Source organism: Delphinus delphis, chromosome 1, assembly GCF_949987515.2.
Source record: "Delphinus delphis chromosome 1, mDelDel1.2, whole genome shotgun sequence".
Lineage (NCBI taxonomy): Eukaryota > Metazoa > Chordata > Mammalia > Artiodactyla > Delphinidae > Delphinus > Delphinus delphis.
Window position 1 is genome coordinate 167590094 of NC_082683.1, and position 14186 is coordinate 167604279.

The window sequence follows — 14186 nt, forward strand, 5'->3', positions numbered from 1 at the left end:
TGCAACTCTGTAATTTGGATGAGCTCACAGTTTACTCTAGCTCCATTCTGTTGGGTACTGTTATGCCTCACTAATGAGCTTTATACACTGTGTTGCTCTTTGTTGTTTGCCTACACCTCCAGATGTTAACCAAACAAGTTGGAAAGTAAAATCCCTAATTAACTGTTCTGTTTTATTCCATGATGAGACATGCCTCGCTGCAGGTGAAGGCTGGCAGTGCACAGGGTGAAGACTTGGGTATTCATGGGGGTCACTGGGAATTATTTATGCTCATCAGAGTGGGAAGCAAATGAGAAATTACTGTTCTTAAGAGAGAGTTGAGAAGAGATCAGCTACTAGATGTCAAATACAAGTAAGCAAGATACAGATGAAGAAGCTCTAGCATGGAAGCCACAGATTAAGAAGCAAGAAGACATTTGGGATCAAGGGCACAGGGAGTCTCGTAGGTAAAAGGGTGAGTAAGTCATGTCAAGACTAAAATCATTAATTAGAATATGTCAGGTGACTAAAACTCAGTCTTTACTTTCTGCTGTGCTCTTACAAGTTGAGGGATCGTAGGGCGAGTGTGCCTGCTAATCCAACTCCAATGTCCATTTAACACTGTACTCTTCTCCCCCAGCTTGGGCAGGCTTCGGGATGTCAACCTGCAGTGGGAAAGGGGGCGTGGACAGCTTTACCCCCTCCTCTTCCTGCTCACTTACCGCTCTTTTGCTAACTCTTCTACTCTTCAGTCCTGCTGTAGCAGAAGGGAAATGAGGACAAAGAATAGACTGATCTTTACTTGAGCTGGAGTGCTTCATGCCTTCTCTCTGGCAGCTGGTTAAAATGTCATCCTGGAAGATAATTTTGGCTGACTCTTCCTCTCATGGGTGGCTTTTGTGAGCTCTTTGAGATTTCTGCTCTTATGCTGACCCAGGGGATTACAGCTCTATGGAAAGTGAACACCTGCCACTCCCACTTTCTATCTGAGGATACACCCTTCAACCTCTTTCTGCTGAGTTTGGCTCACGTCTCCTGTCAACCGTGTTGATCAGGAATCATGCAGGATCCCTCTCCTATGTCACTGCCTTTCTCCAACAGGGAAACACTGATGTCCCCCTTTCCTTGACAAACTCTGAGAGGCAGGGTGATTCCCGAACTATAACACTGTTGATTCCACCAACAGAGCAGTTGGCTGGTAGAAAACAGATTCCAATCTATGCTTGATAAAGCTTTCTTACGCACGAATCAGACAGCAGTCTTGTGTCTCCTGATGGCAGGACAGTATCTCAAGCTCTCTGAGTGTAACCCCTTTCTCTATGTTTGAAGCAAAAGGGAGCACTCACCATGCCTCCTTTACAGAAGGGAAATGAAGACGCCAGCATAGCATCAGCTCTCTCCGAAGAGGTCTCCACCATAACGTTCTCCTTAAATCTTCTCTGTTCCATCTTTATATTCTTGAATTTGTTGAAGCTTCCAGAAAAATGTAATAGATTCTTGGAGGCTTTCCTTTGTAAATCAGCATACAACGAGAGGTGATCTGTCTCACCTCACTTTGGTGTCCTGATACCAGGAAGAGTTTCATTCTAAATTTCTGTTCCTTATCTTTCTGAAACCAGCAGTTCTGAAACTTGATTCATATTAGAATCACCAGCAAAGATTTTTAAAATGTGGATATCTGCCACTCCCCTCCCTCAGCCAGAGATTCTGATTTAAGTGGTCCAGGTGAACATTTGTATTTTTTAAAAATCTCTTGATTTTAATATGCAATCAGGGCTGAGAACAACTGATATAAGCAAATGACAATTTATCTCTTTAGCCAACAGTTTTGGATGAAATAGCTCTGTATTGATTTTTTTCCCTCTATTTTTGTGGACAGAACTCTAGGCTAATCCCTCCAAAAACTATTCCTTATAAATTAATTTTAAGAAAATCTCCCACGTGAATTCTACCAAGGACTTATTATTGTGTTTAGAGAAGGATTAGTTTTTGTACCAATTTTAACTCAGATTGTTAACATGTTTGTAGCTATTTTCACTCAATCAAAGTGGAAATCATACCATTAGCTGTTGATCAGTTGTATTTGTCAATACATATTAGTGTTCCCATGTATGAATATTTCTTCTCTGTTGAATAGGTGAAATTTATAAATTTCCTCATAATTTCAATCATTTTAAAGCATTACAAAAATAAGGAGAGAGGGAGAGTTAAGGAAAATCAATAATAACAATTTTCTTTGCAAAGAAAAAGAAAAAAGCCCATCCAAAGCAAAAGAATGCACATGAAATGCATCTGAAAGAAACACATTTCTACCAGTTCTGTCATGTCTAAGGTAAATTCTCCAAAGAGAGTAAGATGGTCTCCTGATATTCTTATTCCAGGAAGTTTTTCAAATTTTTCTTAAAGTCTTTCTTATGTTGAAAATCAGAAAGTTCTAATGTACAGAGCTGAGCCTAGTTGTCTAGTATTATCCCATCTTAAAGCCAAGTGCCTTTAATATCCAATTTTAACTTTAAAGGAAAAAGAAACCCATTGATTATTTTTCTGGATAGGGCTGATATTCTCAAACATCGTTAAAACACAAAAAAATAAATACAATAAGCTAGTTCTCTGCCTTCTGGTGCAAAACCCTTTTAAACCAGCAGTTCTACCTCTAGGAATTCATTCTATAGATGCCATCTGTGTGTGTGTGTGTGTGTGTGTGTGTGTGCAGCCTGAATGGGAGGGGAGTCTGGGGGAGAATGGATACATGCATACGTATGGCTGAGTCATTTTGCTGTGCATCTGAAACTATCACAACATTGTTAGTCAGCTATACTCCAACATAAAATAAAAAGTTAAAAAAAAATAAGTTCAGCAGTAAAATAAATAAATAAATAGTATTAGGAAAACTGAATAACTGCCTGCAGTAGTAGTTATACCACTCACAAAAATTAACTTAAAATGGATTAATGACTTAAACAAAGACCTGAAATTTAAAACTCCTAGTAATAAAGATAGGGGACAGCTCCTTTACATTGATCTCGGCAATAAAATTTTGGTTGTGACACCAAAAGCACAGGCAACAAAGGCAAAAATAAATAAGCGGGACTATGTCAAATTAAAAAAGCTTCTTCACAGCAAAGGAAATCATCAGTGAAATGATAAGGCAAATTACAGAATGGGAGAAGGTATTTGCCAACCATACATCTGATAAGGAATTATATCAAAAATAAAATAAAGAACTTATACAACCCAATAACAATAATGACAACAACAATAAAACCCCAAACCCCAACAACAATAAAATCCAATTAAAAAATGGATGGAGGAACTGAATAGACATTTTTCCAAAGAAGACATACAGTTGACCAATAGGCACATGAAAAGATGTTCAACATCACTAATAATCAGGGAAATGAAAGTCAAAACCACAATGACGTAGCACCTGTTAGAATGGCTATCATCAAAAACACAAAAGGTGGGCTTCCCTGGTGGCGCAGTGGTTGAGAGTCCGCCTGCCAATGCAGGGGATGTGGGTTCGTGCCCTGGTCTGGGAAGATCCCATGGGCCGTGGAGCGGCTGGGCCCGTGAGCCATGGCCGCTGAGCCTGCGCGTCTGGAGCCTGTGCTCCGCAACGGGAGAGACCACAACAGTGAGAGGCCCGCGTACCAAAAAAAAGAAAAAAAAACCACACAAAAAGTAACAAGTGTTGGTGAGGATGCAGAGAAAAAGGAATGCTTGTGCACTGTTAGTAGGAATGTAAATTAGTGTAGCCACTATGGAAAACAGTATGAAGGTTCCTTAAAAAATTAAAAATAGAACTACCATATGATCCAGCAATCCCACTTCTGAGTATATATCCAAAGGAAAGGACAACGGGATGCCAAGGACATATCTGCACTCTCATGATCATTCATTATTCACAATAACCAAGATATAAAAACAACTAAAGTATCCATCAACAGATAAACAGATAAATGGATAAAGAAGATTCATGTATATACATATATATGTATATATATGTGGAAACGGGGAAATGTTGGTCAGAGTACAACTCTGCAGTTAGAAGAATAAGTTCTAGGGATCTAACACACAGCATTGTGATTATACTTCACGTTATTCTAGTATAAACTTGAAAGTTGCTAAGAGAGTAGACCTGAAATGTTCTCACCAGAAAAAAAAAAAAAAAGGTGATTATGTGATATGATGGAGGGTTAGCTAATGCTACAGTGGTAATCATATTGCAGTGTATGTGTATCAAATCAGTGCATTGTACACCTTTAATTTACACAATTTTATATGTCCATTATATCTCAAGAAAGCTGGAAAAAAGAGGCAGGCTTATCTCCATGTTCATACGTTGCATTTACACATTTATTTCTTTATTCATTCAACAAACATTTTGAATGCCTACTATATTAACTGAACAACCACCAATTCCTATTGCTTTGATGGAGTAAGTTGTGAGAAAAAAAGAGTGACAAAAAAGGGTCTAAACATTTCCATTCATTCACTCATTCATTAATTGACTCTGAATAAATACTATTCAATAAACACCTAACAAAAAAAATAAATAAATAAACACCTATCAAGTACCACATAAACCTATACAAGAGGGCTGGTACGTACCTCATCTATAGAAATTGCCCCAAATGGCCACAATGAGGACAGATTCTAAAATGTCCATCAAGCCAACCTGATACCATGTCGCAAACACTATGTTTCCATGTGCAGCCCTGTGGCAGAAAAATGGGTCCATTCTTTTATTAACTTGTTCATTAAAGGCTTATTGTTTTAACTCTCTATGGGCTTTTTCAGAATACAAAGTTGTACAAGACATACCCCCTACTATTAGATCTATTTGCCTTATTTTTTGCGTTTTAAAATTTATAAAATATTTTCATTTATTACTTCATTTGATTCTTAAAAAACAAAACAAAACCCTGTGAAATAAGCAAGACAGGTATTGTTTTTCGCATTTTGCAAACGGAAATCAAAATTTTGAGAGTGAGTGTCTTGCTCAAAGTGGTCGAGATGAGAGTAGAAACCAGTGTGCTTTTTGCTGCATGTACCACAGACTTAACATCTGTCACTCCCACATTTTACTGTGGGAGTAATTGTATCTGTAGTTGGGTGGTTCACTGAAGAAGCCCTATAAAGAGGGAATCACAAAAGTGATGCATGCTTACCTCTAACTATTTATTTCTATTTCATAAATGTACATTTATTCTCCAGTCTTTTTCTTGTAGACCCATGCCTTTTTGTTATGCATGGTCAACTGATTAAAATTCCACCTAGTCCTTCTCATAGACTCACACCCATAACGCATCCATCATCTATGATTTCTCAGTTTTGGTTCCTTTAAAGTGAGGCTGAAATTACGGAGATGTGTGAAGTATTCTGAATCCAGAATCCTTCTAGATGTTTATAATTTCTCCCGATCTTTTACAATCATTTTACCCACACCTAATTTAACAGAAGTATTTGTAGTGACCCTCCTCTTCCAAGTATTCCAAGACTTTCCAAAGTATTCAGTGTAGCTTTCAGTGTAACTCTCCTTCTGGGCTCATATTTTATTGCTTTACACCCTACTTAGTTACAGAAACAAGTGCATTTGGCACAAACGCAGTTGAGAGCAAGCGTTGTAAGATAACAATGCAAAGGCACAAACAGAAATGTTACGGAAGAGCCAAGAGCTGTGAACTATGGCTATCAGTCCGCATGATTTACAAAGAGGGTGGAGAGAAATCACTAATCTGATGAGTTTGTTAAATAGAGCTCAGTTAAGAGAACTTCTACAACAACAGGCAAATAAGAAGCTGCCCTCAAAGCCTGTTTATGTGTGACTGGAAGTATCTTGTACCTCCCGCAGCAAAACTGTAGACTCCTCAAATTGTTATCAAGTTGCATGCAGAACATTTGCCAGTACTGAAGAAAAGGCCGTTTCAGCTGGGTAGTCAGGGGGTTGACTTAGGCAGGAGGCTAAAGATAATGTTTTTCTAAGAAGCACTCGAGAGTGTTTGCCCAATCTTAAATGTAAAATCGATCTTGATTACAAAAACTTCAGATTCTTAAAACATAGGTTCTCTAGTGGAGTAAAAGGAATAATGACAACACTTGAACTTTATTCTAGTTGTCTCAGAGAGGGCTACTCTCTCTGCCTCCCAGCATAGGGTTTATTATATCGTTTGTGCTTAATACACATTTGCTGAAACTGTGACCACAAAACTATATTTGTTTTTTTGTTTTTTGTTTTTTATTGATGTATAGTTGATTTACAATGTTGTGTTGGTTTCTGGTGTACAGAAAAGTGATTCAGTAATATATATGTGTGTGTGTGTGTGTGTGTGTGTGTGTATATATATATATATATATAGTTCTTCATTTTCTTTTCCATTATGGCTTATTGCAGGGTATTGAATATAGTTCCCTGTGCTATAGTGTAGGACTTTGTTGTTTAGCTAATTTATAGTCTGTATCTGCTAATCCCAAACTCCTATTTTATCCCTCCCCCTTCCCCTTTGGTAACCATGAATTTGTTTTTTATGTCTGTGAGTCTGAAAAAGCCACCTGTGGAATAGATAAAAATTTGATTTGTTGGAGTGTTTAAGTTTAGGTCCCTCTCCTTATACATAAATATCTGCTCAGTCAGTTCTGTCTGAAACGTAGCAGTGTGGGGATAATAACTTTATTAAGTGGGAGATGTATTGGGGAAGGTAAATGTCTGGATCATTAAGAAAAATTTCTTTTGACACCCTCTTTAAAATTTTACCAGAAAATATGAACTTTATTCACCATGTGATTATCTAAATACTCTGACCCAGGGCTGAAGAATTGGCAAAATGTCCTTAAAATCTTTTCTTTTCTTTTTTTTTGCATACGAGGAACCCCATTGTGACTAGCTGTTCTAGACTGTTCTTATTTGTTAAGCTTTTGGGTAACCACCTGCCATGAAAAGTTGTGTGGCCTGTCTTATCATCATAGTTTCTGTGTCCTTTCGTTTCAGAGGCATTAGAAGGGTGTGGTTTTCCCAGTAAACCCTTGTTTGGACTAAACTCCCTTTGTCATTTTCACAGCCAAGAACTTTGTAATAATAATTCTTGTTTGGAACAATTTTAGTCAAGTTCATTTGAGTCACGATGTTGTGATTTCTCCAAAAAGTGCAGAATCAAAGCTATTCTTATGGGACATTTAAGGAATAGTCTTTCAGCTCTTATGCTGAATGGGATTTAAGTGAATAATCGAAATAGAAATAGGAGAGCATGCAATATTACAATTTGCAGGCAAAGAGGAATGGCAGATCCACTCCATGAAATGGTTGAATTTCCCTCTTCCTTGCCTTTTGTCTTCTCCTCTCCTTTTTTCCCCCCTTCTTTTTCATTTTTTCCTTGCTTTTTGTCCTTCTTCCTTGACTTTTTAGCCCTTTTCTTTCATGTAATCTATAATCTACTTCCGTTTTCTCTCCCTCATTCCCTCCCTTCCCAGCCACTCTCTTGGAGTTTCTGGCAGAGGCTTCTCTGGAGTGATGGGTGAGCTGCCATAGCAGGTATGGTTCTCAGTGACTGAGCTTGATTAGGCGCGATTCAGAATTGAGACAAAAATAGGAAGGAAAAAGGGAAGAGATCTGGAGCAGGGTACCTTCTCAAATGGAGCAAGATATGAGGAACACAGCATAATGGTCAGCATACTTGTTGTGAGTGGAATTGGGATGCCTGCACCGTGGCTTTCGGGGTGCAGGCTTGGTGATGTGCAGTGGGTGAAGCCTGGGGTGGGCTTCAGGGGGAGTCCTCCCTTTCCCTCACTCTTCCTATTCCATTGCCAGGCTTGTTTCTTGCTTTCTTTCTCTCCTTCCTTTATTGTGTTTTCTTCATGAAGCTATCCATAGACAGGGTGAAAATTAAAAACATTTAGGTACAGGAAGTATCTCTCATCCTTACTTTCTGAGTTTTTCATCTAAAGTGGTTATTGCATCAGCATTACTGAATGCATTAGAGACATCAGGGTGAAGTAAACACCATGGAGGAGACCTTCGGCGAGGAGGGAGACTGACAGGCAAGCAAATCGTTAGAGCTTGGTGTGATCTGTGGTGTGAAAGGTACCATTGAAACGCTATGGCAAGGCAGGAAGGTAGTTATCTGCTCGTGGCATGTTTCCAGGAACAAGGAGAGGAAGGAAATTCCAAGAGGGGACAAGGGGAATGCCAGAGATTTCCAAACCATTGGAGGGGAGGCACAGCCTGGCTTGAGGAATCTCAGTCACTGTTATTGAAGATCCTGACAAGGATCTTGGACTTGATTCTCTGAGCCAGTGCTGGCCTAGGCTGATCAGGTATTAGTGTGAGATAAAAGGGCAGAATGGCAGTAAGCCAAACAAAGAGAGATAAATATCAGGTGATATTGCTCATATGTGGAATCTAAAAAAATGATACAAGTGAACTTATTTACAAAACAGAAATAGACTCACAGACATAGAAACAAACTTATGGTTACCAAAGGGGGGGAAGGTCAGGGGAGGGCGGGTTAAATTAGGAGTTTGGGATTAACATATACACACTACTATATATAAAATAGATAACCGACAAGGATCTACTGTATAGCACAGGGAACTATACTCAATATTTTGTAATAACCTATAAGGGAAAAGAATCTGAAAAGGAATATATATATATATATATATATATATATATATATATATATATATATATATATATATACACATATATACACATATGTATAATTGAATCACTGTGCTATACACGTGAAAGTAACACTATATTGTAAATCAATTATACTTCAAATAAATAGATAGATAAGATTATAAATTCATCATGTCACCTTTCCTGGCTCTAATCCCCATGCAGTGTAATTCAGGGGAGTCAGGAGGGCTTGGTTCAAATCCTGGCCCAGCCACTTACTTACATGACCCTAAGTACATTAATTAATCTTTCTGAGCCTCATTTTTCTTGTCAATAAAAAGATGATTCATAACACACACACACACACACACACAACAAAAAAGAATGGCAAGGGGCAATCACTCCAGTGTTACCTACGGGATAACCTCTGATAGCATTAGTTATTGCTTCACATATTGAACTTTATCCTCAATTTTTGTCCCAGTCTAAAAAAGTTTCTGATAAACTGCTATATATAGTACCAAACAATTGATAGATTACGAAGACATTGGAAATGTAGTCTCATTTGCACTTTTAAAGATTAGCCTATCAGTAATGTTTAGATGTTTGACAGGGCAAGATGGAAGGAGTAAAAAACATTGAGAAAGCTATTGCAACAGTCTGGACCAAATACTCCAGCCACAAAAAAATTGCTGGAGACTTGAACCATGTTGGGGGCAATGAAGATGGAGACGAAAGAATATAGTATCAGGATATTTAGCAAGTAGATGCTGATGGATCTAGTGATTATTTTGATGTGGAAGTTAAAGGTAAAGAAGGAATGAAGTAACCAGTAAATATCATTATACAGGGAAAGATGGGACTCAGTGCCATACCAGCAGCAGCTTCCAGGTATGTGAATTCTAAATAAGTTTCCCATCTTTATACTTCAGCCTGGATAAATATCTCTGTATTTGTAATATGCTAGATTTGGCAGTTCCTCTGAGAAACACAGATTTTTAAAAAATTGTTATCTTGAATATCAATATGTCACATAAGCCTAGTGTTATTAAAACAACAGTAACAACAACTTAGTTTTAAAGGTGAAAAAAAAGATTGCTATGAATACACTTATGCAGGAACAGTGATCTCTGTTTTGAGTATATCAGGCATGGTCTTTACCTCACAATCAATAACTGCAATTCTTCAGACTTGACTGCAACTAAAGTTTATTCCAAATAAACAAGTCACAGAATGGCTAAGTGATTTGCCTGAGGGTATATATAATGAGCTGAATTGTGTCCCCTCTAAATTCATATGTTAAAATTTTAACTCCTAGAACCTCAGCATTTGGGGATAGGACCTTTAAAATGGTGATCAAATTAAAATGAAAGCATGAGCGTGGCTCTAATCCAATATGACTGTGGTCTTTATAAGAGGAAATTTGGACACAGATAGTTTTAGAGGGAAGACCATATGAAGACACAGGAAGATGACCATCTATAAGCCAAGGAAAGAGGCCTCAGAGAAGCCAGCTCTGACCACCTTGTCCTTGGACTGTTAGGGAACTGCTGACCAAAACCACCCACCTTGGCCAAGCCCACTTGCCTGAGCTGTCTAACAGCAGGAGGTCCTAATAAGGAACAAGGTGCTGCTGTTGAAAACCAACCTGCAGAATTTGGGAGGGGCCAAAAGAGGGAGGAGACGACCAACCTCCCAGAGTCCTTCTTGCTGGAATCCATTTTGGCTGAGAAATGTACACGCCACCAGGAAGGATAGTGAGTCATACTATGGGCCAAGCAAGATGATTGGCCTGAGATGGCCCCAAAACTAACCCATCACCATAAAATCTGAGACTGCGAGCCACATGGCAGAGCAGTTCTCCTGGGTTCATTTACCCTGCTGCTGTCCAATTTCTTTTGCTTTATCAGTACATGTGTCTCCTCAGGCAATTCATTTCCAAGTTAGACAAGAGCCCACTCTTGGGCCCTGGAAGGGCCCCCCCCCCCCTTCCTGCACCAGGACTTCTAAGCAGTGGGACTATGAGAAAATAAATTTCTGTTGTTTAAGCTGCTCAAGCTATCGTGCTTTGTTGTGGCAGCCCTAGCAAACTAACACAGTGCACGACTCATAAATGGTCTAGACCTGATTGGGACTCTGGCCAGTCTGACTCCAAAATCTATGCATTACCTGAGGCCCTCTTCACTCCCTACGCAAGAGGAGAATAACTATGGGCTGAATCATCACGGCTCTCACTCTAACTAAGGAGTGTGTCACACCAAGAACTTCCCCCACTAGATGAGCTGCTATTCTAGACTGATTATGATCTCTTAACTCATGATGACAATGATTAGTGCAGAAAGGTTTTAAATTGCTATACTATATTAGGGGAAGAAAAATAGAATTTCATGACAGTGTACCAAAGCTTTTGAACTCTGGCTTCCGTAGATGACTGGGAACTTACTCAAGGCTAAGAATGGTATTCTTGGATTGCCCAACTGATAGAGAAAAAAAGAACAGTATTTGATACAGCTAAAGCTTTGCAATGAACTAAAGGAAGAAAGGAACTAGCTAAGTTAAATACTAACTTAAACCACAACCATTTGGCTAAGCCTGAGGTTCTTCTACCTCAGAGTGAATGTTATATTCCTTACATAGACTCAGGATTTTTGCATTCTTTCCTAATGATATGATAGTTCTGCCTGACTATGACAGTTGCTGATCTAACACCAATGACAATAACATCACAAATCAATTTAGTTGCTCTGTTCAGAGCTTCTAAATGTTTCTTTTGCAATATGTGAACTTCCTATAACCTAGAATTTATGAAATGGAACCATATGTGACCTCCATACTTTCCCAATTTTCAGAACTCTATCCCACTAAAAGAATTCTTTTAAAATAGCTGGCTAAGAATCATCAGGTAAATCATGTTACACGGATGTTTATGAAAAATTTTGACTTGATCTCTGTGAACATCTATTTTGTCACTTACTAAAGCATGCAGAGTGTTAAGGAAAATTATTTCATCATATCTCATAAATTTCTTAATATGTTTGATCTCTAACAGTATTCTTGCCCTGTGAAGAATTAACATTATCATGATTTCCCAATAATAATTTTAACATTTTAATTCTCTATTTTTTTTTATAAAAAAGTGTGTTTGAGGTCTCTGCTAAAATTCTTTTTCTCTCTCTCTCTTTTTTCTTCATCCTCACTGCCCAATCCAAGCTCTTATCACCCATTCCTAGATTACTGCATCCAAGCTATTCTACCTCAGGCTGCTATCCCTAACCAATTCATCCTACACATCACTGCCAGATTAATAATTCTAGACCAGGGCTTCCCTGGTGGCACAGTGGTTAAGAATCTGCCTGCCAATGCAGGGGACATGGGTTCAAGCCCTGGTCCAGGAAGATCCCACATGCCATGGAGCAGCTAAGCCCATGCACCACAACTACTGAGCCTGCGCTCTAGAGCCCACAAGCCACAATTACTGAGCCTGCAAGCCACAACTACTGAACCCACGTGCCACAATTACTGAAGCCTGCGTGCCTAGAGCCTGTGCTCTGCAACAAGAGAAGCCACCACAATGAGAAGCCCGAACACCTCAACAGAGTTGCCCCCGCTTGCCACAACTAGAGAAAGCCCACGTACAGCAATGAAGACCCAACACAGCCAAAAATGAATAAATTTTAAAAAATAAATAAATAATTCTAGACCAGATCTTTGTGTTAACTCTGCTGCACAGAAAACATCCATGGTTTCCCATCCACTAGCTACAAGTTAAAGTCCAAATTCCTGAGTGATCCATAATCTGGCCCCACTCAATCTTCCAAATTTTCTATCCTTACCTTCTAACACTCCCTCACGGTGAGCTAGCTAAACTGATTTTCTGAAATCCTACGGAACTTACTGTCTATATTATTTTTTCCTATCATTAATCAAACATGGTTTTCAGACATCAGTTTTTATCTGATTTCTTTTGCTAGATGCCCAAACACCTTAAGTGTTCTTCATTAAATTTTATTATTCATAAAATAATCAATGTCAATGTTGTTTGCTTCTTTGCATCCCTCACAAAGGTTAATGGAAATGATTATTTCTGTGACTTTCAAGAGCTATTTTAAATTTCCCTACAGAGGACACAAATGTAAACAAGGCATGATTCCTGTCCTCAAGCAGTTCACCTCTAGAAGAGAGATGAAAGAGTACAAAGGTAAATATAATGCAATATGAAAATTCTGGTATAAAGGTATGAACAAAGGACTGTGGGAGCAAAAGCTTGTATAGGTAAAGAATGTTGGGAGTGAGGAGGTGGTCTACATATGACAGAAAGTCATAGAATGACATTTGGATTGGACCTTGAAGAATAAATATAATCTTTTGTAAGCAGAGAAGAGGGTTTGCAATTGCAACTTTTATACCTCAATCCTTATGAAATAATCACTGAAAAAAGTCTCTGAGAAGACTCTTGTTTGCTCCAACCAGAAACCTATGGATTTCCTCTGTTACAAATAATATTTATGTTAATTTCTCAGGTCAGGCCATGTCCATGCCCACTTGGTTAGTAGAATTTGAGACATGTGCACAGTTTAAAGTAAAAATTCTGACTTCTTTGGGGTAATTCTTTTCCAACCCATGACCACAGGCAGGTGGCCACTTCTCAAATACCTCCCAGGGTTTTTCTGTGGAGGTTTTCCAAACCCTTCCAACTCTCAGCCTGATGGAGGGAGTCCCAATTCTAGTTCCTCAAAGAGCATAAGTTCCACAGACTCAGTGCTGTACTTTCCTGCAAGTGGGCATTGAAACTTAGACTAGGTTTTGAGATCCTGAGAGTCATTCAGTTTTAACTCCCATTCAGTGCTCTGATTGTAAGATTTTTGTTTCTACATCTGGGTGATTTTTCTTTCTGGCTTTAAATCTTAAAGATATATTTTGTTTTGTTATTCTTTATCCAACATTTTTATATGAATTTACTCAAAAGAGAGGATCCTTAGATCAGTTCAGCCTGCCATACTGATTGGAAATATTAAGGTTTATTTTAGGCTTATTGCCTTAGGATTATTTCCTAGAAGGACAACAACACAAGGTTAAATGGAAATTACATTTTGAGTAGTATAGAATATTGTAGTTTCCTGAAGGAGATATATGACAAGAAAAATAATAGGATTATCCATTCAACAGAATATTTTCTTTAGCTGACTTGCCCATAAACAGATAAACATCTTGATCAGTATTGAAAAGAAATCAACCTTTTTATCATTTTCTCTCCAGAAACAAAATCCCATAATTTTCTTAGTTGTTCTTATGGTATCATATCAATACTTGAGACCTACAAAGTTTTTCTTACAAAAAGATGACATACCCCCTCATGTCATGCAGCTTTCACTCTAATTCGGGTGTCAGTAAACATTTTCTATAAGGTCCAGATAGTAAATATTTTAGCTTTGTAGGTCATTATTACCTGTTGCAACTACTTAATTCTGCTATTCAATTATAGTACAAAATCATCCACAGACAATATGTAAATGAATGGACATCGCTATGTTCCAGTAAAACCTTATGTACAAACACAGGTGTCAGGGAGCAGATGGGCCATAGTTTGCCA

At 38.3% G+C, this 14186-nt stretch overlaps 1 long non-coding RNA gene across 1 annotated transcript; it reads left to right on the forward strand.

Moving 5' to 3' along the window:
- The first annotated feature begins 404 nt into the window (after positions 1-404).
- Positions 405-11895, forward strand: LOC132424868 (uncharacterized). The gene is made up of 3 exons (XR_009519292.1): positions 405-454; positions 9447-9487; positions 11807-11895. It is a non-coding gene; the product is annotated as an uncharacterized lncRNA (long non-coding RNA).
- The last annotated feature ends 2291 nt before the right edge of the window (positions 11896-14186 follow it).